The sequence below is a fragment of the Arachis ipaensis genome, chromosome B09 (assembly GCF_000816755.2).
Source record: "Arachis ipaensis cultivar K30076 chromosome B09, Araip1.1, whole genome shotgun sequence".
Classification (NCBI taxonomy): Eukaryota; Viridiplantae; Streptophyta; class Magnoliopsida; order Fabales; family Fabaceae; genus Arachis; species Arachis ipaensis.
Window position 1 is genome coordinate 135,867,287 of NC_029793.2, and position 428 is coordinate 135,867,714.

Genomic DNA, 428 nt, shown 5'->3' on the forward strand with positions numbered 1-428 from the left:
TTACTAAAAATAACCTCATCAATATGTGCCCTAATTTAAAAAAACTATATATATGCATATGCTCTCTATTTCTCTTGAGAATCAATGGAATTCACACCTTCATCACTATAAATGTGATTATATATTTTCTTCACTATATATTGCAATTAATGGGTTAAAAAATGAATATTTTTACATGTCTTATGACCCATGGATAACATATATACCTAGACGCTATATCACACCCCTTTTAATAATTAACAAATTCATCAACATTCACATTCTACTCTCACACATATAGTTCCCTAACTAGCTCTTATATTCAACCAGAAGGTTCATTGACCACCAATGTTTTTAAGAGAATATATAATTATATATACATACAATAACATTATGTATGTGGACAGTATTTAAGTAATTACTCCAATATGAAACTACAAAATATTGAA